The 26238-nt window shown below is 59.3% G+C and overlaps 1 protein-coding gene across 1 annotated transcript in view; it reads right to left on the bottom strand.

Annotated features, from left to right (window-relative positions):
* Positions 1–26238, bottom strand: part of SIPA1L3 (signal induced proliferation associated 1 like 3) — a gene marked incomplete at its 3' end in the record, with an annotated part of 47108 nt that overhangs the window by 20006 nt on the left and 864 nt on the right. The window contains exon 2 of the mRNA XM_026057245.1: positions 22055–22204. The remainder of the gene's footprint in view (positions 1–22054; positions 22205–26238) is intronic.

The following is a 26238-nucleotide window of genomic DNA, read 5'->3' as shown; positions in this document are numbered from 1 at the left end:
GGCTCCGGCGCTATTGGGGAACGCGCTCCCTATGCGACGCGCTGCAACGGCACGCGGGGATCGGAGCGAGCCAAAACCAGGGCTGCTGGGAGCGAGCTCGCCCTTGCCGCCTGCGCATCCGCCCGGCACCGACTCTGTCTGCGAGCTCGTTCTCAGACCTCACGTTTTTCCGTATCTTTAAAACCTGCCTGTTAATACACGGCCGTGCTGATTTTCGTTCCTTAATCTTAACGTAGAACACCACCAAACCAACCGCCTCGCAAGGCGAGGACAGCAGAAGACCCCTGTTACCGTCCACAGTCTGGACCGCACCAAAACCAGCATCCTGCCAGTTTGGACTGACGGACTTGGACCCTTGAGCCTGCGGCTCCGCGGCAGCCCAGGCGCCCGCTGACGCCTTTAAAAACGGGAAGCGGGCGGCTTTCCTCGGGGACTCCCCCTGCTCTGGGACCTGCTTTTCCGACCTGCTCRCTCTGAAACATGCAAATGTCGCGGCCCCGGTTCAGCTTCCTGAGTTACCGTCAGCGTGGAAAGTGCTTCGCGGCAGCGGCGCCCATCGTTTCGCTTTGCTTCCCCCRGCCTCCCCGAGGCGAAAGCAGCGTAAGGACGGGAACGCGGCGCTGCCGGGCAGCGGGGCGAGGAAGCCGCTGCTCCTGCCCCAGCCGCACGCCGGCTCCGGGGATCTGCCACAGCCGAGCGCGACGCTGAGCCTGCCCTAAAGGGCCTTTTGCTTGATAAAGCTGGGGAGGAACGATTCAAAATAAGCTCAAAAACCRCCAGGGCACCCAGCGAAACCCCACYGCTGTTGCCCAAACCCTCGCCCCGACCTGACAGATCAGCGCCCCCRGGMACGGTGAACAGCAGCTTGCCGGGACCAGCGTCCCCGGCCATCGCCTGAGCCTTTACGGGAGCTCCAGGAGAAGCATCCTCGTTAAGGTTTGCTTAATCGGCCGCGAAGCGCACCGCCTCGCCGCGCTGCAGGGCAGCACAGGGACGACGACAACGGTGCGAGGAAGGACGGCTCTAACCTTGCAGCACGCCGGGGTCAACAGGCAGGAGGAGCCCACGGAGAGGGAGCCGGTGGCGCGGCGAGCAGAGCGAACCCCCGCACGCCACGGGGCAGGGATCAGCCAGGGGCCGGGCTGAAGGAAGAGGACAATGCTCCTCTCACCTCGCCGGGTGTTCAGAGAGGTCAGCAGGGCCTTCCAGAAGAGGTGCACCACCTCCAACCATCGGTACGCGCGATGGGGCCAGGCCACCAGGAGAAGACAACCCACCAGACCTACGACCGCAGCTGAAAGCTATGGCAGAAAACACAAACTCAGAAAACATTCAACAAACCTCTGGAGCATCTCGCTTAAGACATGCTGGATTCTCCAGTCTTGGAAGGGCTCATGTCAGTGCTGGCTCCTGCTCCGAGGCACCGGGCTGGATGCAGGCACCACTGGGCTGGATGCAGGCACCGTTGGGCTGGATGCAGGCACCGCCAGGTTGGGGCCCTCCTGCCTGAGCCAGGCTTCGTTTTCCTTTAGGAGAAGCCTTGGTTTCACCCGGAGCCGCGTGCTTTGCTACGGAGGGGACCCGTAACTTGGAGCAAGGAGCACCCAGGTCCCCACAGTGCGGCATGGCACATCACGGCATGGGGGACCGAAGGGTGGCTGGCCCGGAGAAGCGGGCATCCCGCTTTCCCGCGAGGGACAGACCCYGGGGGGACGAGCGGCGGATGCGGCCCCTTCGGATGCGGCCCCTTCRCGGGAACGCTCCGTTGCCGTGACAACCCAGGCCTGGGAGAAGTCTTCCAACCGGCGCAATCCGATGATTGCTAAATCCCGGCATTATCTGCAAACTTAAGGGCTTCGATTAATCTCGCGTGCTGTCTGCGCGGAGCAGCGATTTACTCAGCGCCCCGAGGCACGTGGCTGGGGCCCGGGCGGCAGCCGGAATCAGCATGGGGCCGGCGGCACGCGAGAGCACCGGAGCGGCACCGCCAGGTCTTCCCGGCACTGGCTCCACGCGGTGGTGCATGGCTGGCGTCGGGAAGGCACCGGTGCAGCGCTCCCCTCCGGAGGGGGAGAGGCGGGAACGCTCCCTCTCCGGCACCTGCGAGGACACGGCACGTCCCGGCTTTGCTGGCCCGGGGTGGCAGGGATCCCCGGAGCCCCGGCTGGAAGCAGTGGGACCRTTTGGCAATACCCCCTGCCCTTATTGCCGGCCCCTCCGGCTCCCCGTGCCCAGCTGCTCCCGCCCAAACTCCAAAMCCCTCCGCTCGCTGCAGCGCAGAGCGATTAACATCCGGGCAGACGGACGGCCGCGACCGGGCACGGAGGGGAAGGCAGCGCCGGGCCACTCGCCTGGCTCCGGGAAGTGATTTCCCACGCCGGGCGCTCTCCTCTGCATGGAGGCTTTTGCTTTTTGGAAGGAAGGAAAAGGGCAGCTGCAACGAATGCCCACGTTTTGCTGCGCACGTGAAAATCTCTGCGCTTGGCTCTGTTAACGCAGGCAATCAGCCCCGCTCAGCGCGAAGCGGTTGCAGGATTCAGCCCTATTTAAACTGAAACCGAAAGGTCCCCAAGGCCTCGCGCACCCCTCGAAAACCAAAGCGCAGCACCACCGCAAGCCGGCTGCCAGCTCTCTCCGTACGCTGCCAACGCGCTCCGCTCCGCTGCTCCCGCAGCCCCCATCCGCGAGCACCAGCCGCGCCCGGTACCACTTCACCCACCGCTGCAGGGGCTGCGGAGCGGGAGCCCCTGCGGCAGCGAAGAGGTTGAGGGAGCAGGACGACTGCGGGAAGACCACGACCGGACTTCGCCAGCCCAGGGAGACCGCAGCCTTCAGCCGCATCGCGCTCGGTCTCCGTGCCGGAGAAGTCCCCGGCAGCGCTGGCACAAGGATGGATGCAGCACAAATCCGTGCCGTTTCACTAATTAAGCGCACGGTCCTTGTTAAGGCAGGGTGAAGGCAGACGCCAGCTCGGTGCTTGCAGCACGCAGCCTCCCCGGGACACGGCGACTGCAAAGACACCCCGCCACCGACTTCTCCGCGGCCCCGGCGCGCGGGGAACGCCGACGCTCCTCTCCCGTCCCAAAGGTCGGACGCGGTGGCAGCTCCGACGCGGGGCTGGGCGGCGAGGGGCTTTGCTGTGCTCCAYGCCGCAGCACGCCGGGTTGCAAAAAACAACTCGGGGGGGGACTGGCTGCTGCTGGAGGCAGAGCCCCGCTCCTCGCACGGCCGCGGAGGCCCCGAACCCGCCGTGCAGAGAGCCCCGAGCGAGCCGCGCGGCGCCCGAGCGCAGGAGGATGCTTAACACGACGTTGCATCAAGGCGGAGGAGCTTGCACTGGCACGGAAATACCTAAGGTGGTGGAAGGCGTTCAGGAGAGTGCAAACGTCTTACGAATACATTAGGAAAAAAACACACACAACCGGGATTCCCACCAGAATCCAGTTTTGCTCACGCAGCCCGCTAAGGAGCGGAGCGGCGGCGGGTGGATGGCGGCAGCTCCCAGCACGAGGGCCGGTCCCACCGCCACGTGCCGCCGGTTCCCCCAGGCTCGCTGCGCAATAACCAGTAAAATTAAAACAGGCGGAGCACAGGTCTTCCCTTCCGCACGCCCATCGGAAAGGCGAACTGGGCCAGCGGGGGCCTTTCAGCGTCCGATTAAGCTGTCGGAGGGCAGGGAGCTGTTTTCGTGCCCCGTGGCCAGATGGCCACGAGCGCCGAKGGCGGCGCAGCGACGCCTGGAGCAGCATCCCTGCTTCCCCGGGGAGCGGAGTCCAGGAGCGGCGACCACCGACGGGGCCGCGTTTGCCAGGTGACTCAGCCCGGCACGGGGCCGGGGCCGGCTGGCCGCCCTGGCTTATTGCAGCCGGGACCTGGGGCATCCTCCTCTCCCGCGAAAGCCCGGAGCCAGCTCGAGCTGCTGAAACACCRGTGCGGGGCGCGCGACGTCATCACGGCAACTTCGCTCAGGTTTTAAAACTAAGGAGAAACCCAGCCCTGCTCCTCGCATCAACCCAGCGGCATTTCTCCATCTGGGTAAAAGCTCCCTGCTGGCAGCTCTGGTTGGAGGCTGCAGATCCGCACCCGGAGCGCGAGAAGGGCAAGTGCTTCAAAGGCCGACTTCATTGCTTTTCGGCATAAAAGGGATGTTTACGGAAGGATAATTACACCGAACAAGAGCCATTCAGCCGGTCAATAAAAGGGGAGCAACAGATGGTTTGGCACGTATTAGCATAAATTATGCATAATATTGATATAGGTGATGCTGTTGGCGGCAGCTTACCCAGCACAGCAGCTTACGCAAGTCCGAGGAGAAAGGTCTCCCGGCATCGTTTTTATTTGGTTGGGGGAGGCCAGAGAACGCACGGGGCTGCAATGTCAGTATTAGGGCACTTGCTTTAATCCATCGGTTCCGCTCCGCGTCCAATCGCTAAAGCACGCAGTTTAAAAGAAATGATACGTACCGCTTTCGGAGCTTTACAGTAACCCGACGGGGAAGTCACTCCGCTGTGACGCATCTTAGAGGGCTTCGTTCCCCCAGCTGAGCATGTCGGACAGGAGGATCAAAGCCTGCGCCCTTCCGCAAAATGATAAGCTCAATATTCCTTGTGATGCTCCGTGGAGGAAGGTCACAGGCGGGATTGCCGCGGCCTACGGCACCGCGGCGGGAGCAGCCGTCACCCCGGGGCGCGCGCCCCGTCTCAGCCAAATCCGTCCCCTTCCCGATCACCTTACAGCGGGAGCTTTGAACAACAAGCGGTTGCAGAGCCGGGACAAGCAGCTCCCGTGGGAAAAAAGAAGCGAGGGGCAGATGATTATCCCCGTTTTACAGACTGGGAAGCGATACCGAGAGCTGGGGGATTTTCTTCCCTGCGCTCACGCCGGGGATGAGTCTGCAACAGAAGCGGAAGTCAGGCCAAGGCCGCCCGAACCACAAGACAACCTCAGAACAGCACTCAGGAATCRAGCATTAGTCAGGACATCAGCACAAACGCCAAAACGAACAACGATCCTGAAGGGCTCCGTTCAGCTCAGCGCTTAGAGCCTTGCCAAGGGCATTAACCGGCTCCCTCGTGGATAAAATCCACCCCAAAAAGCCCTGGTGAATGTATCCAAACAGACAAGCCAGTCATAAAGCTGCAGAATCTTATCCAAAATAGACATCTTGAAGATGGACTAATACTATTAGAATTGCCTGCCCTTAAATAGACATCAGCTATTAATAAACCCCACTCTCCACCCCAAAACGAATGCCAGAACTCGATGCCTGATGTTCGTTTCTTTTGCAGAGCCTGTAGCAGAAAGCACCTCATCTGATGCATTCGCATGTTCTTTGGATCCGCGGATAATTAATTCCATGTGCATTCCATCCAGCATTATGTAGTGTCATGCTGGAGCATTTCGAAACGACAAAAATATTTGTTTTCTGTTCCAGTACAGATCGGCCTACTGGGAAGAGCAGCTTGCCGAGGGAAAGAGCRACTGCTAGGACACGGTCCACAGCGCGCCAGCCTTACCTCGCTCGGGCTCATCCCTCCCCACCTCCTCACGTCTTCCCAAGGGCAGGCGATATCCGCCAGCTCCGGCTCTGCACGCTCTCCCCAGACCCCAGGATCAGTTGTTAACGYGCGTTTCCAGCAGGTACAAAACAGGCATCAGGTTTCAAGTTTAATCTGCAGATTTTTTTTTTTTTAACTGTCAGGCAAGCAGAACAAAAGCAAACTCCACGAGTAATCCAAGACGCCGTAGGCTGCACGAGCCCGCTCGTGAGCAAGCTGCAGAGGGTTAAATTCCAAAAGAATTCATCATCCCTCCTCCACATTGTCATCTTAGTCGGGACTTTCAAAGGAAAACCTGGTAGGAGTCAAAACACTTATGATCTATATTTACCTCTGGTAATTATCATGACAGCTGGAAGCATCCCCAGAAAGAGCAGGAATAATCTTCCGTCCCTCCCAAGAGAAGGGACAAGGTTTCATCCTTGTGAAAAAGGGCAGCTGGAGATTACTTAGGTGGTTCTCTGTTTTACTGCCATGTTTTATAAGGAGTTTTAAAGCTTTCAGGCTTGCGTTTCCCAACGCAGAGGTTAATCCAGCTGAGGTATGCAAGCCGTTATAGCTCCTGGGCCAAGTTCACCCCGGGGGCCGCTCGCCCAGCTGCAGCGGGGCAAACCCGACGCCCAAACTCCTGACTAAGCCCTGAGTCCTCCTGCCGAAGGAGAGCGCCCAGGACTTCCTCTGACTCGTGTTTTCCGCTCTCATCTGCATCTTAGTATGTTTTCTAGGCAGCGCGGCTGCAAAGGGAAGCCGCGGCACGTCATCCCGCAGCTGTTCACCATCCTCTCTGCCGTGACGTTTCCTCCAGGAAATGAGGAATCGGCAGCATCCAGCAAGAGTGAAACAACTGGACAACGCAGATGGTCGGAGAGAGTTCGGTGATGATACGCAATTCCCCCCGGGAACATTCCTAAACCGTGATCTCCTGGATGCAGGAAAGGTCAGCCCAGTTCGGCTCGGCATTCCCAGTGGGAATGCGGTGCATCTCCTGGCCTCAGCTGCTTCTTGCAATCGGCAATCACTGCTCCTGGCTTCTGTGGTTGAGGTCATTGAGGTGCTTTGACCCCTCACTGCTCTCCGGGGCAGAGGAGACCCTTCCCGGCCAGCGGAGAGGGACATATTCTGCCCACAGTTCTCCGAAGCATCAGAGTCCTATTTAGGCATTAAAGCACATCAGCGAAGCGGGTGGAGAGTAAACAGATGCAGGGATTTAATCACCAGCACGGTTTAAAACCAAAGCGGCCCCTTAACTAGGGGTGTTTTCGGGAACACGAATGGCCATTCGGGCACTTGAACTTGCTGGATGTCTGCAGGGCTTCGGAGCCTCCTCTCCGGCTGGGCAGGCCGCTTTCCTCCGAGCACCTGGTTTCCACCACCTTGAGCAGGTCCCTTGAGCTGGGACAGCGCGCGGAGACGCTCTGCAAAATCCAGGCTTAGGGACTTCAGCTCCTTTTGGCTACGCGAGCTCAGAGAAGCCTCCTTTGCTTCCGCAGCAGATTAACGGGAGCAGGGTTACGCTTGGCCGTGGCAAATCTGGCAGTTGGATTTGGCTCTCCTTGTGCACGCACGTGTCCCACGGACCAGCTGGGTGGCTGCAGGTGTCCTCCCACTGCTGCACGCTGACGACGCCAGACGTGCCAACCCCATCGCCCAAGGCAAGGAAGGGAGGGAGACACGAGACAGCCCTGGAATACAAAGAAAATCCCAAGGAGCGAAAGCAAAGTGCTCCCGGACGTGACGGAGAGGGCTCCTCCAGCACAGCCACCCTCCTCTGCGTCGAAGCTTGGCCCAGGACAACAGGGCTGATCTCTTGATGGCCGGGACCGGGGGCTTCCGAGCAGGCTTAAACACGGACAAGCCCCCCAAGTCCCACCTGCAACAGGCACCTGGCCGAGAGCCCGACCTGGCTGCCCGGCACGAGAAGCACCAGGGACTCGCTTTTCTCCTGCCGACCTCCGGCCTGGAGACCTCAGGCCTCCCCCTCCTTCCTGGCTCTGCAGCAAGGCTGGGTGGCTGCTCCCTGCCGTGGTTCCCGGCGTTCCTCTACCCCTTCCCTCCGTACCCGGAGGGCTGCTCCGGAGCCAGGTTTCCAACGGCACCAGCACCGAGCTTGCATTCCTGCAGAAAGCCCTTTCCGAAGGTCCTCCGGGGCTCCGCAATGAAGAGCTCTTACGCTGGCTTCCCGGTCCCATGCAGATGCAAGACTTCCCCCGGGAAGCGGCAACTTCCAAACACACGCTACCCAGGCAACAAAAGCTGCCCGAGGGTCTACGGAGACTTTCAGTGGGAGAGGAGACTGGAGCAATCCATCTTCCAGAGTGTTCAAAGCTTCTCCTCGAGCTCACAGAGAGATCAAGGGGAGTCGAAAGCACGGGAAGGCAGCAACGCTCTCAATTCCTACAACAACTTTGTGTCACGTTACAACACCGCCAGGCGCAGGAAGGCCGGATTCACCGTGGTTAGGGATCGCACACCGGCTCCCAGCGGACCGTTTCGCAGCGAGCGCAGTCGTTACCCACTTGTGCAGCTCTGGACGTGCACGCGTTGGTTTTTTGCATCTACAGCTGCCGGGCAACTTTGCAAGAAGCTTTTGAAACCAGACACTGTCTCCTCGCAGCGTGACGGGGCACATCCCAAACGCAGGTCTCCGAGCGTTACCGCAGCCCGGATCAAATCACTGCACGGCGCTGCCGCAGCTTTATTCCTAGGAACGGGGAGCAGGGGCTTACAGCACTACTGCTGGAAAACCCCGGATCCCCCAAGCCGGCTGCTGGGGGACTTGGAAGCTAACAGCACGGAGTCGGGAGTGGATGCAACGGCGGAGCAAATCCCTACCTACCCCGTGGCCGCTGCTGCAAGTCCGGAGGTGTGTGCAACCCTCCATCACAGGCTCCCGGCTCCAGAAGCATCCCGGCCAGGACACGGGCATGCTCCCGGCTCCAGGAGCATCCCGGCCGGGACGCAGGCACACACCAGCCCGGTGCAATACCTGCCACGGCTCCACCAGCACCGCTTCCGTGACTCCACATTCCCATCTGGACTCACCAGGCTTCCGACTCCTCTACTCCGGCACCCGGCATGGGTGGCGCAGCTCCCCCGCGCCGGGCGGGCGGGCGGTGATGGGGACCGCTCTCGTCCGGGGCCGCGCAGCAGCGCTGCAACGCAAATACATGCTCATTTTGCCTGAAAAGGCGTGATTCAGGCAAAACGGCCCAGTCCCCCCGGGGCAATCCCGAATTCGCTTGCTTTCCGTTAGTCACCCGTACTCCGTAACGTCTACACACCCAAATCCCATTAGACGAATGAGATAAAAGTTTCCTAAGCCAGAAATTCGGAGCTCAGCCCCCAAGCTGCCGCCTGCGCGCAGGTCCGAACGGCGTGGATGCTGTTTTTGCCGGCCCTCGCCCCCGACAGCGCTATCCGGAGCCAAAGCAGCCCGGAGAAGAGCCTGCTCGGCGGCGACCCCCGTGCCGGACCCTGGGCATGCCGGCGGTGGAGCGAAGCGAGCCCCTTCCCGAGGGCAGCGCGGGCTGCCGACGGCCGCGGCCGCCTTGCAAATTTGCTCCTGCTTATTCAAACAGCAGCGAAGGCTCCCGAGGGCGACGTCGACTCTTCCCGAGCTGCGGCACACCCCGCCGGGCACACGGSCCCCCGCGCCGCCGGCAGCCCCCTGCCTCCGGGGACGCTGCAATCCGGGCGCCAGGAGTTCGCCGCGGGAAGGGGCCGCCATCGCTAAACGCTTCCCAGAAGAAAAACGAGGACGCAGCAGTTCACCTGCACAGCAGTGATGCCAGGGACGGTGTTAAGAGTCGTGGAAAGCAAGCTTTTCCGCCCAAAACCTGCAGGCAGAGACGGGGGCTGGGAGCCGACGGCCACGCCGGGCGGTTTTGCCCGGGACGTGATGCCAGCGCGGCACTCGCCGCGGGGCAAAGGCCGGGAGACGTGCCCACAGTTATGCATGGGACGGGTCAATTTTCAGCCCTGTTTCCCCGTAATTAGCGCCTCACCCACCGGGCTCGGTCGCACCCGGAAGCGCGGAGGGGCAGAGGTGTCCCAGCAGCGTGCGGACTCCTGTTTACCAACGGCAAAATCGCCCCCAGTTCTCCGGCGTTTGGGGCGTTTTGACAGCGAAGAGCAGCGTTTGCTTGAAAGAGCAGCAGCTGCATGCGATTTGCACCACTGGCATCGCTGCCGGCTTTAATCAAAGGGGTGAAAAGCACTTTTCATCTGAAAACACTAAAGCACAGATTCTAGAAATAAATCTTTTTATGCCACAGGTATGAAAAGGGGTACGGACACCAAGACTTAGAATTTCACGCATATTCCACAGAAAGCCAGAAAAATCCAGGAGGACAATCCGGAAGGGAAAGCACGGTCTACTAACAAAATTATATTCACCACATCTTACTAACGTATCAGTCGCACGGTAGCAGGGGAAGAAGCCTCGCAGAAGATTCATCCGCCGGGTGCTTCCGCACCGTTTGGCTTCTCTCGCTTGCAAAGAACCGACCGGTTAATCTTCAAAATTGTTTTTTGTTTGCACTAAGGGCCGCAGAGGCCCGAGGGACGGGTGGAAACCCTCTTGCCCTGCCCGTCGCGGGGTTGCCAGGCTGCTCCTGCGGCCGGCGGAAGCCACGGCGCTGCCTGTGCCGGGACGGACGCTGCAGAGCGCCAGCGGGAGCGGGCGTCCTCGCAGCCCACCGCGGAGCCGAATTCCATGTTCGCGTCCCTTTATGGTGACTTTGCACCTTTGCCTTTTATTTGCACGAATATTTTCTCTTTATGGGAGACAGCACTGCTCTCGCTGCTGGCCAAGGCACGAGCCGGAGCCTGCAGCCGCTGGACGGCGAGATCCCTCCGGGCCACCTCCATGGGAATCGGGGTCACCCAGGAACCAGGCTGCTCGAGAATCGCGGGGCGGCGCTCGCTCCGCCGGCCGGGACCAGCACCGCCGCCGTCCTGCCCGGCCCCAGCACCGGCCACCGCTGCTCCTGCACGGACAAGAGCGCGGCYGCATCCGCCGCGCCGCTTCATCCCGGCTGGCAAAGCCCCACCGGTCTGCTCCGCCGCTGCTAAAGGCCTCAGCAGAGCCACGAGATTAACCTGGAAAATATTCGGTGTTGTGGGTTACACGAAGCGAACCGGTTTCATTCAAATGCCAATCCCTCTTTACTCAGAGAGGGATCTCGTTCTACCGCTTATGAGTTATGAGCTTATAGCCTGGGGAACAATTAATTTGGTTACCAGGAGATGCACGCAACGTGCCCACAGCTTGCTTCCAACCTGCTTCGCAGGAGACTTCCCCGTGTTTGCAGAAAGAGACCGCCCGGCTCAGCAGTTTGCGGTATTTTTCCAGTGTTATATTCCAAAGCGCTACATTCCCGCTCCCCCAAYGGCGCAGTTATGAAGCAAAACAGCTTTACCCCAAAATAAACCCGATCAGGTGAAACTCAAGTGTTAACTTCTGACAGCTCGCCCCAGACCTGCGTCTCAGGCCGGGAGCTGTTTACGGCACTGGGTTAAAGTTGAGTGGTTTTTCGTTTTAATCCCGTTTGCCGCATTTTAAGTTTACAGAGCGCTTTTGCAGGAACAGCGTCCAGGGGAGCTCGCGAACAGCCCAACCCGCYGCTGGAGAGACCCTTTTCCCGCATAATGGCATGTTTGCTCGGCTACAGAAATGAGATCACCGCGATAGGCATTTACAGCAGCTGATATCAAATTTCTATTATGAACATACCAGAAGAGCCCAGCGAGCGGGCGGGCGGGTGCTCTCAGYGAGTGTGCAAACACGGCCCGACGGCACATTCCAGCGCCGTCGCCTGACCCGGCGCCGCGCGGCTCCGAGGTGTGCCGCCGGCGGGGCCGGAGCGGCACAGAGACGAGAACCGCCCTCGGAAAGCGACGGGGCATTGCATGCCTGCCACCGCTGCTATGGGGGGCATTGCACGCCATGCGGGGGGCATTGCACACCCACCACCGCCGCAAGGGACATTGCACACCATGCAGGTGGCATTGCACACCTGCCACCGCCGCGAGGGACATTGCACGCCATGCGGGGGGCATTGCACACCCACCACCGCCGCGAGGGACATTGCACACCATGCGGGGGGCATTGCACACCTGCCACCGCCGCGAGGGACATTGCACACCATGCAGGTGGCATTGCACACCTGCCACCGCCGCGAGGGACATTGCACGCCATGCGGGGGGCATTGCACACCCGCCACCGCCGCGAGGGACATTGCACACCATGCGGGGGGCATTGCACACCTGCCACCGCCGCGAGGGACATTGCACACCATGTGGGGGGCATTGCACGCCCACTACCGCTATGGGGGGCATTGCACATCTGCCACCATCACAGGGGGCATTGCACACCGCAGGCTGCTTCGTTACCAAAATGCAAAGCACCCGTTAGGAGCTGGGGAGGGGGCCTGGCCCCGGCCAGCCTCCCTGCGGAGCCGCTCCGTGTCCGGCACCCTCCGCTCGCCCCGCTCTCCCGTGGGAGACAGCAAGGCAGAGGTTTTAAGTAGTGGGGGTGATTAGCCCTCTGCCCTCGAGCRAAGCGCCGGCGCAGGAGCAGCCTCGTGGCAGCCGGCAGCGCTCCCGTGCCGGGCTCCGCGCGAACCGCTGCAGCGCGGAGGGGAAGGTCAAGCTCGCCGTAGGGGCGGGAACGCGCGCGGCCCCGTCGCCGCTTTACGCGCTTCCCCCGCGGCTGCGGTGAGGGAAAGTGGAGCAAACATGAAAGATTCATGCGGGCATTAATTTTTTATTGGGTAGCCGTATATTCACGTGCGCCCGCRCATGCCGGGGAGGCCTCGCCGCGACTGTGCCGCATGCGGGTGCAAGCCGGYGGCACGGATGCGCATTTGCGGGACCCGCGTGAGCTCCGGGTTTGCCACCGTGGTGGCCGCAGCCCGGCACGGCACAGCACCTCCCTGTGCACCGCCCAACCGGGAACTGGGAAATAGGCTGCAGTTGCATATAAACAATGCAAAAATAAAGCAAAAAAGCAACCCCTGCGCGGCGCTGGGAGGTCGGCACCGAGGCCAGGAGAGCAGTAACACCACCGGGGTCAACAGCCCCCGGCTTTGGGCTCCCCTCCGCCGCCGATACCTGCTCCCAGACGAAAAATGCCACACGGCAAAGGGATCCCAGCGGGAGGAGCCGTGGGAAGGCGAGGGTGGAAACCACCCGCACGACAACAGGAGCGGTCGGCGCTGCAGGAATTTTGCCCCGGGGAGGGCAGCGCTGGTCAGCCCCAGGCCGGCTCCCGTCCGGATGTGCCGCAGCGTCCCGGCTGCGCTGCGCCCCTGCCCTCGCACCGGTGCAGGAACCGACCTGCAGAGACAAGCGCTCGGAGCAGGGTTATACAATCCTTCTCCACACCCCGGCCCCTGCGTTTGTTTTTCCCATTTGCGATGAGGTGCTTGGAATTCAGAAACTCGGATCAAGCCAACGGGCTAATGCGGCGTTAAAAGAAAGGAGGACACCCAGGGCAGCAGGATTTTCCGTCTCCGTAAGAGCAGGCCGTTGAGGTGTGCTCGAGGTGTGCTCGATGCATGTTAAAAGCATGGGAAATTCTATTCGAGTGCTACAGCAAACGCTCCAAATGAGCCTACGGCACTGAAGTTCAACGCGGTTGCGACCCCGGCCCAGCGCTGCAGCCGGCCTGCTTCCACAGGCGGGAAGAGACGGATCCGCCAAGCCACCAAGCGGCTCCGGCAGAGCAGGAGACCTCTCCCACTGCCCAGCGTGGCGAGGACGTCGGGGACCGCGGCCCCGCGGGAGACACCGGCAGCTGCAATCGCGTTGCCGAAAGCAAAGCCGAGCCCCTTCCAGCAAAAGCTCCTGCTAAAAATACACGGCTGTAACGGGAATATCGGGGCGGGAGGGAGGGAGGGAGGGGGTGCCAGGCCGGGGACTGCRTGCCGTGGAGTCGAGGGAGTCCACCGGCCCCGAAACAGGCGCTGCGGGAGGGGGGAGGCGCTTTAATCATTAACCGCGGGCCCTTGGATGGGGTTTGCTAGAGCTTCCGACGCCGCTACGAGCGCGCGGGAAACGTCCCCGACCTTCCCCTAGCAAAGCGAGGGGCCTTCGYGGGCCGGGCTGCAGGAGTCGCGGTCCAACCTTCCTCTCCGTTTTCCGATAGAACGAGAGATTTGACCCTTATTAAGGGGAGGGGGGGGCACGTGGAAGGCATTGTTCTCGCAGCGTTCCGTTCCATAAATTACCCCGATGACAAGAAAAATCAGCTCGGCTGCAGAGATCAAAGGAAAGCAGCTTCACGAAGAACGGCTTCTAGCAAACGCGTGCTGCAAAAATCAGCGCGGTAGAAAGAAAAAACACGGCCCTGCTGGAAGCCTCGGCCACGCGGAAAGCCCCCTGCCCCGGCGCCGAGCGGCCGTCCCCACCGCGGGACGGGGTCTGGGGACGCTCCCAGCCCCAGCTGCACCCCGCTCGGGGCCAAGCCGCGCCGAGGGATCTGCCCCCTTCCCAGCTGCCCATCCGCGGTTACTCCCAAGGACATGCTAGGGATCCCCGGCAGGCTCGGATGCTGCGGAGGAGCTTCTGCTAACGGGCCCCAAAAGCCCGGGAGGGCGACGGGCGCAGGCGGCGCATGGCCAGTCCCGCCGGCTCCCCGGGGCCGGGGTGCCTCCGCCTGGGCCACCGCACGGAGAAGCTCTTGGAAAAATCACGCGGAGCAACACGCAGCAGGTTTTTAAGAACAAGACCAAGCCCTGGATTGCTCCTTTTAGGAYGAAATTATTCCTGGGCAGAAATCCAGCCCAGCAGAACAGCTGCTTGGCAAGGGGTGGGCTGCTGCTTCCACGAAGACCCAAATTCTGAATATATTATTGCAAGATGCCTTGATATAACTGTGGAAGGAAGGAAGGGAGGAAGGAAGGGGCTTACACTGTATTTACAGGAGAGCAAGGAGGYCCCCAGCACACCTGAATCAAATAAACACTCCTGACCATTCATCCGCATCTGGCACATCGGCTGCTCTCGCATTTACAGCGGCCGCCGCCGCCCCGTGCTGAACCTCCAAGTCTCTCTGCATGTTTCACATGGATGCAAATCAAGTATTTAAAAAATAATAATAATAATAATAACCCCACCTTAATCAAGCCAGAACTGCCCCATTTGGTTCCTGCTGGTGACCTCGCCAAGCGCAGGCGACAGGAAAGTTTGATCTCCTGTTTGCAGAAGGCAGCAAGTTCCTCCGCTGGCAGCAGGGCAAAAGATCTACCCGACGCTAAGAGCACTTGTCCCGTGCTTCTGTCCCTCTCTTCTCTGACGAGCAGGAATTTRTGCAAAGCAGAATCAAAGGAGCTCGCTAATTAGCAGCGCACCCTTTCCCCTTCCCCTCCTCACCGCCGGCACGCGCAGCGGCAGGGTGCAGGAGCCCGCGCTGAAGCTCGCGCACGAGCGCGGCCGACGGCGCTGCAGCGGGAGCCGGCTACGAGCGTGTCCTCTCCCAGCTCCGGCCTTAAGGAAACCCTTTAAGAGGATCATTTAGCAGGTCTCAGGTGACGTGTTCACGAGGAAACATGCATTTAAATAACTGTAATAAGTCTGAAAACCAAGTGCTTGCAACCCCGCTGTCAGCAAACCCGCGCACGCAGACGCGCTGCCTGTCCTCATTGCACGGCAAAAAGCATCCCGGGGCGGCAGCCGCGGCTCTACCCCGGCAGAGTTGCTCAGCCTGCCCCTTGCATCGGCACGGCCGGGCGAGCACGCGGCGGCGCCTGGCTCGGCGCCGGTATTGCCTTGGCACATCTCCACCTGCGCGAGCATCCTCCCGGCTCCCCGCTCTTGCAACAGCACCGGCACGGCGCAGCCTCRCCGGACCTGTTTGGGACGGGACGCGGCGGCAGCCCCGGGCTTTCCAGCCGAGCGCGAACTCGGGGCAGCAGCTCCTGCAAACGGGGCGCCGCCGCYGCGGCCAACTGCCCCCTTACCAGACAGGCCGCGACCCGGCCGCGAAACGCAGCTCCCCGTCACGTAAAGGAAAGGTTCGACCGTGCCCGGCTGTTCCCGTGCAGTCCAGGTGTCAAGCGCTACTGACGCCTCGCTGTTTGCGGTGGGGTAAATGATTGCCTACGACGCAGAGCGCTCGCCGCTCCGGGCTCTGCTGGCCTTCGCTCCAGCTGAAGCCCATGTGTTTCAATTTAAACAAATTGCCGCGATTTTGTGCAACCCCCTCCACGCCATCCCAGCAGCGCTGAGCAGGGGCTGGCTGGAAACCGGTCCTCATCTGCTGCCCAACACACCAGCAAAGCGAGCGGAGGCAAGACGGGGAGAAAAGCTCAGCTCCAAAGAGCTACAAACAGGTTCAAGACTGTTGAAATCATTAGAATTTAAAGCAGAGAAAGGACCAAGATTTGTCAAATTACAGCATCCCTCTAGAACCGACCCCTGCATCCCAAATCCACAAATTGCACCGAGTGCGGGTGACCGAGCGCCCCTGACAGCTCGGACTGCTGCACGCTGCAAAACTCGGGCGCGTTTCTGCTAGAASGTCCAAGTAAAGCTAAAAACATCAACCTTGGAGTAAAGAGTCGTGCAATTCCTGGATTACAGATGGAGACGTCGAGTGAAAATCTTCATGAAGGCAGAACCCAGCTGGGAAATCCACTGCCCTCCATCAGGAGCGGGGGGATTACCGAGCAATCATTTGAGAAACTTTAATGCTTTTTATTTTTCAACTGGCAATCCTCAGCCAGTCGTTTGCTCTGTACCACTAAGTCAACAAATACTTTACAATTTTAGAAGTCTGCTCGGATCAAGTCTTTGTAATGGTCAGCYGAGGACCACAGCAACATAAACTTTCTATACAACAGGGGTCGAGCCTCCATGAACAGCCTTAATCTCTCATCACAAAAGCTCCTACTATTTTAATTAAACAGCCCACAACCTCCAGCCTACCCCCGTCATCTCATTTAAAGGGTTAGTGTTCATAACAGCATATTTAACAGACRCACTTAACCTCTGCTCTCGCTGGAGGAATGAATAGGTTCTTTATACCTCTTGGTTGGCCTGAGATGAGAYCAAAATAATTTCAAGTTTAGCCTACAGCCCTGTGGCTCCTCATTTCCATCGCCGTCTTCCCTCAGCGCGCATCTCAAAATGGAGTTTGCCGTTAATGGGGAATGGGAATTCTTCCGTCCCTCGACACGAGGATCCGACACAGTCGCTGCATCTTGTAATGGGAAAATTTGCCCTGGATGTTGCTGCGTTTGCTTGCCGAGGTCAGTAAAACGGGAATTCACAGTCTAGAGCCTTCTCTTYCCCAAGCACAGGGGTTTTTGCGCGCTGATGTGCCAGCTACACGGCAGCTCAAGGTATCGCCCCATCTTGAAGGCAAAGCAGGCTTTCCGTGGGATTATTTAGGYGCAAAGAGCTCATGAGCCAGGAGCCCCGTGCAGCTGCAGGCGGACATCCGCGGACACGGACCCTGGAGAGATGGAGCCAAACAGCAAAGCCACCAGGAGTCGCACAGAAAGCAGCTTTGCTAATGATCATTTGCACCTACTTCCATTTCAGAAAGAACTACCAAAGTCGGCTGCGGCGAAGAAGAGCCGTGCTTATCCAACGCGACACCTTTTGGATCCAGCTGGGTTGGAGGAGAGGCAGTAATTGCATTTGCGAGAAGAGCCGCTTCGTTTGCGGCCAAGAGGTCAGAGGCACCCAGCCCTGCTTTGAAGCTCAGACAGGGTTCGCTGGACAAGGCACGGACGGTTTTCTTGAGCAAACATTGCCACCCCTGTAGCACGCAGGATCTTAGAGTTCCTCATCGCTGTATCCCAGGGCTCCTGAACAAGCCTGGGAAAGGGGCTTCTGGTCTGCAGGACTTGCAGAAAGCGCTGAGGGCTGCAAACTCTTATTTCCGCTGACAGCCGAATCGTTAACACCCTCGTACGTAGCAGGGCTGCCGGGACCAGGCTGCGTTCTCCGCTCGCAGCTCCGACAGGGAGCAGCTCAGTCTGTTCCAGCTCGCACCTACTTGGTCCTCTTCAGCCGAAAATGGCATTAGACGGGCCAAGCATCTAGTTTCATGATTTCGCAAAAGGGTTAGAGAGCCCGAGCTGCCCGTGGCTTTCTCCACCCGCGGGTTACAGCCCACAGAGACCTGCCGCCGCTCCTCTCCGTCACAGCACACCAGCCTGGGCAGGAGCACGTACATGTGGACACGGTGCTTCTCTAGGAAAGAGCCTGCAGATCCAGCGYGCTGACCCCAGGGTTCAAGCTTGGCTGGTCACAGAAGCAATTGGTTGCGAAAGGTGAAACGCCTGCTTTAATTTAGGGAAGAATTAAAAACCAACCAACCAAGCAGGCACTTAACGAGCGGCCAGCAAGCAACAGCCGCAAAGCGAGCGCAAAATCTGGTAGGACGTCGGCTACGTGCGCACAGCGGAGCCCCAACGCCTTCCCCGAGGACGCCGCTAACGACCTCCGGGAGGACAAGGGCGACGGGCGAGATCCTGCACCCAAGCGCGTTGCACGGGCTCCCTTCGCCACGGCAGCGCCAAAGCTCAGTCGAGCAAACGTCCTCTTGGGGAGGTGCGGGACACGTAACCGAAGAAAATTCACTTGCAGTCTCAACAGACAGGATGAAAAGCAGGAGAGAAACACCAGGCACAGAGGCACCAGTCCAGGATGATGCCGGTAAGCCGGACAGCAGAGGATGAAGACCAAGGATTTAACACCTTCCTCCGCCTTGAGGCCCCAGTGCCACCATGGCACCCTGCTCCTCGCAGCCACAACCGGCACCCAAAAAACTCCTCGGTCGTTCCCGAGATGTTACGTCTCCTCGCTCCGGCGCTCCATGGACGACCATGCAGCTGCAGTGCGCGCTGCAAACCCCATCTAGAGAGCTCAGGGAAGCGCTGCAGATATTTCCTGAAAATGAGGCTTCTTACTGGCAAAGCAATATTTTTTTTTTTCCCCAGATTGAAAATTATTTCTGTTTTCAGAAGTTAGAAGCCCGTGACGAGACAGCCCATTACACAGTTGGCTTCTCTTGCCTCGCTCCGTGCTTCCTTCTGCAACGCTGGCTGGTTTAGCAACTCGCTCATGTAGCCTTCGCATAAAGGCCAAGCAATTAAAAATAATACATAATTTGCCCCCAATTCACCGTTACTTGGTAACGCAAGAACACGTCCCAGTTGCTGCAAATGAGCATGATGTGACAAATTGAGGGCAATCTGGAGAGAAACAGTGGCAGCAGCTCGGGCCGCGCTCACCTCACCTCCCCGGCGCGGGAGCTTTAGCACGTTTCGCATGGGCACTCCCTGTTCTGCATTACCGAAGCCCGGSCTCGGCGTAAAGGACTCCTCCTTTCCTGCGACTCGACCTTAAAAAGGAGCGCGCAGCACCACCAYGATGATCCAAGCGCTCCGTAGGTGCGCGCTGGTCCCCAGGAAGCAACAAGCAGCTGAAGGTCATTCACGGCCAACGGGAAAAGCGTCGCATTTCTGACTTGCTCGCAGGTACGTTTGGTTTGGCCGAAGCCGAGGCAGTCGCCTGGCTGCGTTTTGGGGGACGGACTCCCTACACCTGTGTGCCTTGCAGAAGATCTGGGTTTTTGCCCAGAAATCTCACGGTTCCTTCCAGGGAAGCCTCCCCTGTAACCCTGCACCCAGCGCTGAGCCCACCGCAAAGAGGAACCGCAAGGACTTGAACCAAGAACGAAGCAAGTAAAAGCCATGGAAAAAAAACCCTCAAATATCCCGAGTTCATCTTCCGCTCTAGCCACAGATACAGTTTTCTCCCTAGCGCCATGGCAGAGCTCTCTGTCTACCCAGGGGGTTTACTTGGAGAGGCCACGGAGGAGCTGGGTCAGACCAGTCTCTTCCCAGTTTTCCTGATAAAAGAGCCTTTCCTGAGCATTATGCACAGACCCAAGAGTTGGCAAAACTGAGCTTCAGGTAAGAGCCAAGTAAGAACAAAACCAGTTGACAGCTAATGCTGCGGCCTCCAAAGAAAAAAAATTAGTAAAGTAATTAAGCTAAGAGGTTCACAATTTTGTGCCTAATTAGGGTTGGATAAGGCCAAATAATCCCCATTACTGAGCAATGAGAATGCCATTAACTTTCTCATTGCAAAATGGGGGGGGGGGGGAAGGATTAAAAAAAACAGATGGTTAAAAATCAGAACTACGTACAATACGGAACAAAATGACAATTCAGACCTCGTCACGAGAGCAGCCCTGGGCGCTGCAGAAGCACGTTGTGCCCGCCTGGGAGGAAGGCAGGACGCRGTCCAGATGCTGCCTCCATATTTATGCTCCGAGCTAATCTCGGCATTAGCAAGACAGATCTCCCCACGTTTATCTGATGGAGACGGTATAATTAGAGATAGTCCAGCATTCACCCTGCGCATCGAACCAAAGACAACACAGGACTTTTCAACAGAACTGTAAGTACAGGCAAATTCGTACTTGCCTGGCGCTAGAGACGTGCCAACGCCGGTATCAGATAACTGCAGCTCCGACGGCCCCAGCGCAGCAGCGGCTCTGGGCACCCGAGCATGAAGCACGCCGGCACATCCAGGCCCCTCCAGGAGATTATCGCTCGCGTCGCGGAGCCGGTGCTCAGGACCAAAGGGGTCCATTAAGCGCAGCTGCGCTGAGCCCCGGCACGGCACCGCTCCGGGACTCGCGCTCCCGGAGCCTTTCCCGCGAATCGCCCAAGCGCAGCGCGCACCAAGCCCGTCCCGCCAGCAGCCCTCGGGAGCGGGGAGCGCTGCCTTGGCCTTGCTCAAGTCAAGGGGGAACCCACCCTCGGGAGGGTTTTTTCTTACTGGCATCAAGCCGGGATATTGGACAGCAGAAATGGATGAGATGTCTGCTGTTAAGGAACCTTGTTCCTTTAGCTTGCCATTTAATTAAAATCTGTTCATCTCCAGCGTAAGACATATTGCCTGCTCGGTTGCTGGGGAGCTCTGGGCTGCCTGCTAATGCCTCCTTCCCGGGCGGACTTCTGCTAGGAGAAAGCAGAGCAAGAAGAGAGCAACATGCTGATAGCCATTTCCTTTCACACGCACCGAATACACRGGGGGGAAAACATGCTCAAATAGCCTCGTTGGTCTAGATTACACTGACGGAGCCTGCAGGGAAGGAGGGAAAGTTAGGGCAGGGTGACTTCATTCGAGTACAGCAGGAGTCTTGGAAGCTGAAGGAGGATTTCTGGCATATTGAACGGCACGGCTGCAAGCAGCACAGCGAGGAGAGCGAAGGATGCGGCGACAGCCTCACCTCCTCTTCCCACGCTTTCTGTTGATTTAAGGTTGCGCCAACTGCAGATTCTTTACATCTGTCGCTTCTCTAGGGCGAMGAGGCAACGCACGCGCTGCCGAACCCCCCCACCAGCACCAAAGCCAGGCCCGGGCGAACGCAGGGCAGCGTCTTCCAAAGGAGCATCCCGAGTCCTGCAATACCGCGTCCCGGCCCCAACGTGCCCAAACGGACCCACGGCTCCGAGGCTAAACCGGCGGGAAAGGGGGAACAGCTGTCCCYGTCTCCGGGGGCTCAATGACGTCGGGACGCGCTGCTCCGCTCTCCCGCAGTGTTTTCCGAGGGCAAACGCCTCGCAGCAGAGACCCGCGTCGCTTGCGGCTTCTCACCTCCTTTACGTGACGGCGCAGCTAGAGCAGCTCCAGCTTTGAGCCGCTGCTATCGATTCAGCAAGGAAACAGCACGAAGGGTCGTTACGACCAACTCATCCGTTTCCTAACACTTATCAGCAACAGGGGCATTAAATAGACGAAAGTCCAAAAAGCAAACCAGAGGGCTTCCCCCACCTTTTTTAAAGCATTTTTATGACTGTAAAAAAATAACCTGAATTAATAACCAAAGCACCCCCATGAGCTCCTGAAACACAGGAAGTATCAGCCTGCGCTTGCTGCGAACGCTTGCAACACCTACCAGCACCGACCTCGCGCCAGCGGCTGTTAGCACGCAGGACCTCTCGCTCTCTCAGGCAAAGGACTTTAGCACTCAGCTCCTGATAAAGGAGAGGGATTAGCGATACATGCCTCCAACTAATTCAAACGGACTGCAGAGCGAACCTCAAAACCCACTATTCAAAGGCRCCCACTGCTGTAAAAACAGCGCGCGTGAAAGAGGACGGGGCTGTAATCCCCGGCCGACGCGGACAATGGTTTCTGTCGAGCTTGCGACTGCTCAGCAGAGATCAGCAGCCGACTGTCTGCACCGCCAGAACAACAGGGAAGAGGCTCACAGGCAGCCGCGGCTTCGCGTGCCGCAACCCGAACGCGAAAAGAGAAGAGCCGAGAGCTCTTCGCCTCCCCGCTGCAGGTCCGAGTCCCGCTCGCTTCCTTAAACGGAGCGGACTGAATCCAAGCCTACACACCCAACAAGCACAACAGCGAGCCAAAGCCTCAGCCAGATCACCGCTGCGGCGGGAGCTCTTCCAGCCCGGTTTCCTCCGCGCGCGTAGGAACGGTTAGGAAAAGCCTCAGGAACTTCTTACCGCGCAGGGTCTGGGCTCAGAGACTCTCTTCACTCGACAGGAGCTTTCCGGGGCGAGACAGCTGACAAGAGAGGTTTCCTACAGCGTTCGCCCAGCGATTATAGGGATGGAAGTGCAGTCATCGGCTGGGTCAAACCTTGAGGAAGGGCTCTGAATTAAAAGGAAAAAAAAAAGAAATAGCGTAAGTTCACAGCTATAGAAAGAGACACGGCGAGTTGCCACAGCCTGCCAGCCCGTGCCTGCGGCTATGCACCACGCATCTGCCTTCCCAGCACGGAGAGCACCCAAGGGTCCTGTGCCCTAGCTGCGGTCTCGTCCCCCCGTTATGGGGATTTCAGTGGCACCAAGGATCCCACTGTGCACTAGCTGCTCTTCAAAAGCTCTGAAGAGCTTAAAACCTAGTTCAAGATAAGAAGCAACTGGAATTAAGAGGTATTTCGGAAGCTGGAGGAAGGGGGAAATAGATACRGGTGGAGAACGTGCTGCTATTCAGACCTGCATGCACAGCTAGTAGTTTGAGTCTTTTAAATTATACTGACAAGATGCTAATAAAGAAAAAAACCCAAATCAGACGGCACGCACAAAGCCCATCCGAGATGGTCAGTCCCTGCTCTGTGCACACGCGGTTCTTCCGGCTCTAATGGAAACCGCTAACCTGAGAGCCCCAGCTGCGGCCCCGTCGCTCCAGGCAACACGGAGCGACTCCGGCAGGGAGCCCTGAGAGCATCCCGGGGCCGGACCCCGGGCGGCGTGCCGGCCCCCGCAGCCGCACCAGAAACAACGGAGCGGCACGATCCTACTGGAAAGGCCCCGCTTCCTTCCTTCCCCCCATCGCCCTGTTGTCCCAACGTGGCAAGGATGCAGGTCCTCTGACGTGCCATCAGCACGTTCTCGGCCGCTCTCATTAGCAACAACTCGTTAGCAAACAGCCCCGTTCGGAGTCAGGCTCTCTTTGGTGCCTGCACAAATAGGTCAGCACGAGGCAAGTTTCATTATGGGATTTAATTAAAAAGAAAAGTACATCTTCAACAGGCAACCTGCAGGAAGGAGCCCGGAGCCGAGCAGCCCTTCGGGAGGGGAGAGGCAGAGCGGCCGGACAGCGCGCGCGGAAGAGAGCGCGTGGCTCAGGACGGGCGAGCAGAGCATGGGAAGCCCCGGGTCGGACGGCTCTGGCCGCGGTGACGAGCTCGTCGCCGGCTGAACTACGATCCCAGCCCCACGCGGGGAAGCCGAAGCCTCCGAAGCCGGCGCTGCATTCCCTGCACGCCAGCATCGCTCCGCTGCGTTGACTTGCTGCCCGTCTCCGTGCAGGCCAAGCGCTGCCCGCCCGGCCTTGGGCGCTGCTCCGAGGGGAAGGAGCTGCCCGAGTCCCCACCTGATGCCAGCTCAGCACCAGCATGGAGCGAAGGGGAACGGCTCCGCTCGGTCCCCGGGGGGCACGCAGCCGCATCCCAGAAACCGCCGCGGGAACTGCTTCCCGGGCACCTGGACACGGCACGACGCGGATACCCTTTCGCCAGTCGGGGGGGGGGGGGATTTTTTTCCCCCCTCCCAGCCGGAGCAGGGCAGAAGCATGCAAACACGGCGGAGCAGGGTGCAAAACCTCCCGGAGCTGCTGCCGACGTGGCACCTGCGCGGCGGATGGAGCAGGATCTGCTCTGCCGCCTGGCACTTGCTCCTGGTGCCAAGCCCTGCCAGGCACTCGCCAACGGCGGCGGCTGCACCCCATCCGAACCCGCTCGCGGAAAACCACCCGCCCCGATTCTTACATTAACTGAAATTCGGGGCAGGCACCTTGCACTTAGGGGGGACGTCACCCCCCCCCCCCCCAGGATGCTGCTGCTGCTCCGGATCACAGGGACACAAACCGTGTTTGCAAAACCCTTCGGACAAAGGAAATAATCCACACCGGTTTCGCTTCTGCGTGCTCCCTGCCTCTGTGTTTGGGTTGCAAACACTGCAGAGGAGGGGACATTTGTTTAAACAAACTGCGTCTGGAGGAAGCATTGGGAGGCTCGGGGATTTTTYCCCCCCCCCCCCACTTGTTTTTCCTCCCCCCCCTCTCTTTAAAGAGAGTATTTCCATTGGGATTGCTCTGAAAGCTGAATATCTTTTTAAAGGGTAATTTTGGAGCCAGCACGAAGTTTAACAAGACATCTTAGCAAAACAAATACAGGCTTTAATTTACACCAGTTTCCATTAATGCTAATGGGAATCACATACACATTTTCCAAGCCTCGGTAGGAAAACAGGCCCCTTCCACTGTGCCATTCAGAAATGCAAGCTCCAGTTCCTGGCTACACAGTATAATCCTTTCTTGCTCGCAGTTACAGTTCTGAGCAAGCATTTTCTGGCAAAACAGCCCTGTTCTCTCTCTCGCTCATTAATATCCCAGGGAGCTTCTCAAACCCTGGCTGGAAATCTGCAAAGACCCACCCAGGTGTTTGGGACACCAGGAGCAGAAACCTCCCAGGTTAACCTCAGAACAAAACCCCAAACCAAAGCAAACCGCTGGGAAAACCGAAGGAAGGGCACAGCTCGACGCCAGCAGAGGTACAGCTCCTCCTCTAAACGCCTTTTGGAAGAGGCGAGAAATCGCGGCATGCACGGCGAGCCCGGGGCAGCCCCCTCCGAGCATCGGCGGGCGCGTGCAAGCCCCCCCGGCCCCCGCGTGCAACGCTCTCACCTTGCAGCCCCGAGCAGGGCCAGGACAAGCTCGGCCCTGAACGCACATCCAGCACCGCTCTGGCAGCTGGAGCAAGGGCAGGGGACGGCGCGTCCCCTGGGACCGCTGCATCCGTGCACGTGCTCCCGCCGCCCCTGCGAGCCGCGAGCCGCCGTCAATTCTCACCTGCTCCCCAGCGACGAGCCAGCGCAGGCGCTTTGCTCCCGAGCGCCAGACCCTGGGGGGTACCGAGACGTCCGCCAAGACAAACGGGCGATACTAAACCTGCCTCCGACAGCCCCTCGCCCCGATACCATAAATCCTACGGCGAGCTCGCGCCGACCCCCCCCCGCGCGCATTCATACCGCAGCTGCTACTTATACAGCGCGAGAGAGCCAATACCCCTAGGCAAAGCCAGCAAGTTTAACATCTTCCTCCTTAATATCATTTGTCTGTTCTGCTTCCATTTAGCTGATTCAGCTTCTCTTACAACACCGGCCTTTGATTCCTGTTGCASGTCGAGAGCTCCTCCGTTTACACAGACGGGTGTTTTTAAAGGAACACCTGCGCGGACCGATAACGCGCGCCTCTCCCGTCCTCCCCGCTCCGGAACAAAGTTCGGAAGCGCCGGGCCAGGCAGCAAACACAGCCCCGTTTATTACACCATTTATAGGTGCATTTATTTTATATGCCCATTTATAGGGCTCGCTGATGCGAAATACGTCTGCGCTCCTTTGCGGGCGGCTCTGCCCCTCGCCCCGGTGCATCCTGGCTGCTGGGTTAAGGGTTAAGTCGCCGCCGGCTCCTCCGCGCCCGGCTCCGGGACGAGCCCCGGGGGGGGAAAGGGCCCGGTGGTGGGTTCGGCCAGCCTAACCGCCACAGCGCGAGGGAAGCGCACGCCGCAGCCACGTGCGTGCGGGAGGCATTTGGCAGCCTAAACACAACGCGCCTCCRTCCCGACCCTGCCAACGCGCCTCTCGCCGGCCCGCGGGAGCGTGGCGAAGCGCCTCGCGCCGCCGGCTTTCCACGGGGCTTTCAAGTCATCCCCGCTGACATCAGCGCCGCATTTTTTTTTTCTTATTTTATTTTTTTTAAACAAACACACACACAAGCCACCAAAGAAGCGGCCCTGCACATTCGCAGGCAACTTCCCCAGCGAATGAATAGTCGATTGTCTCCACGATCCCGAATTAGGTCAGGAGATTCGCGGCACAGAGTGCCCAGAGCCGGGAGGGGAGCCGGGACCTGCAGCCCTGCCGCTGGAATTGGATAGCCCCCGGCCCCCCCCCCGAGCCCCCTCCCGCCCTACCAGGAAGGGCTGGGGAGGCCCAGGACTTTGGGGACCCGCTCACCAGCTCCCCAAAACAGCCAGGCTGGAATTACACCGCCGTGGACCTTACGGGGCACTATGGGCCTCCTGCACTGGAGCCAGCACCGGTCACCGTCTCCCCCCCGAAAACGGACGGAAAAGGGGCTCTTCCCCAGGACGATGCTGGCAGCAAGGGTCTCCTCGTGCCCC

Source organism: Apteryx rowi, unplaced genomic scaffold (assembly GCF_003343035.1).
Source record: "Apteryx rowi isolate R43461 unplaced genomic scaffold, aptRow1 scaffold_1377, whole genome shotgun sequence".
In the NCBI taxonomy this organism is placed as follows: domain Eukaryota; kingdom Metazoa; phylum Chordata; class Aves; order Apterygiformes; family Apterygidae; genus Apteryx; species Apteryx rowi.
This window is presented reverse-complemented; position numbering and strand designations above follow the sequence as displayed.